Source organism: Myotis davidii, unplaced genomic scaffold (genome assembly GCF_000327345.1).
Source record: "Myotis davidii unplaced genomic scaffold, ASM32734v1 scaffold648, whole genome shotgun sequence".
Taxonomy (NCBI): Eukaryota; Metazoa; Chordata; class Mammalia; order Chiroptera; family Vespertilionidae; genus Myotis; species Myotis davidii.
In genome coordinates this window covers 846,896-847,618 of record NW_006299603.1, presented here as the reverse complement: position 1 = coordinate 847,618, position 723 = coordinate 846,896, and the positions used below count along the sequence as shown (strand labels likewise).

At 38.7% G+C, this 723-nt stretch overlaps 1 protein-coding gene across 1 annotated transcript in view; it reads left to right on the top strand.

Annotated features, from left to right (window-relative positions):
• Positions 1-723, top strand: part of XAB2 (XPA binding protein 2) — a 23,640-nt gene that overhangs the window by 6,509 nt on the left and 16,408 nt on the right. The gene's annotated exons all lie outside the window — the stretch shown is intronic.

The following is a 723-nucleotide window of genomic DNA, read 5'->3' as shown; positions in this document are numbered from 1 at the left end:
TTTTTTTCTTTCTTCCTTTTTTTTTTTTTATCAGCTTGTTCTTTATATGTGTGGTTTATATTCTGTTTTGTTTATTCTTTTTTTTTTAAATTCCACACATAATACAGTATTTATCTTTCTCTGACTCCTTTCACCTCTTGTATATGGTGTGAGAAAGTGGTTCAGTTTCTCCTGGCCAGGGTGGCCCATGCACTGAGAGGTCCCCGGGGGTCGATTCTTGGTCAGGGCACATGTCCGGGTTGCAGGCTTGATCCCCAGGAGGCGGTGTGCAGGAGGCAGCCAATGGATGGGTTTTTGTCTCTCATTGATGTTTCTATTTTCCCCTCTCCCTTCCTCTCTCTCTAAAATCAACAAAAACATATTTAAGAAAAGAAAGTGGTCCGGTTTCAATTTATTGCATTTATCTGTCCAGTTTTCCCAACACCAGTTATTGAAGGGATTTGTCTCAAGGTTGTTGATTTCCTCTTTGATCCATTCATTGTTTAGTGGCATGCTATTTAGTCTTTACATATTTATGTGCTTTCCAATGTTGTTCCTGTAGTTGATTTCTAGTTTCATGAAGTTGTAGTCTGAAAAGACACTTGATATGATTTCAGTCTTTTTTCAGTTATTGAGGCTTGTTCACCTAAGGTAGGTGTAATTTATTTCACTGTTTCTTCACTTTCTTCCTCAGTGTCTAGGGCTAAAAGCTTTGTGTCTGGGGCATCTCTGTTTTCTGAGGAA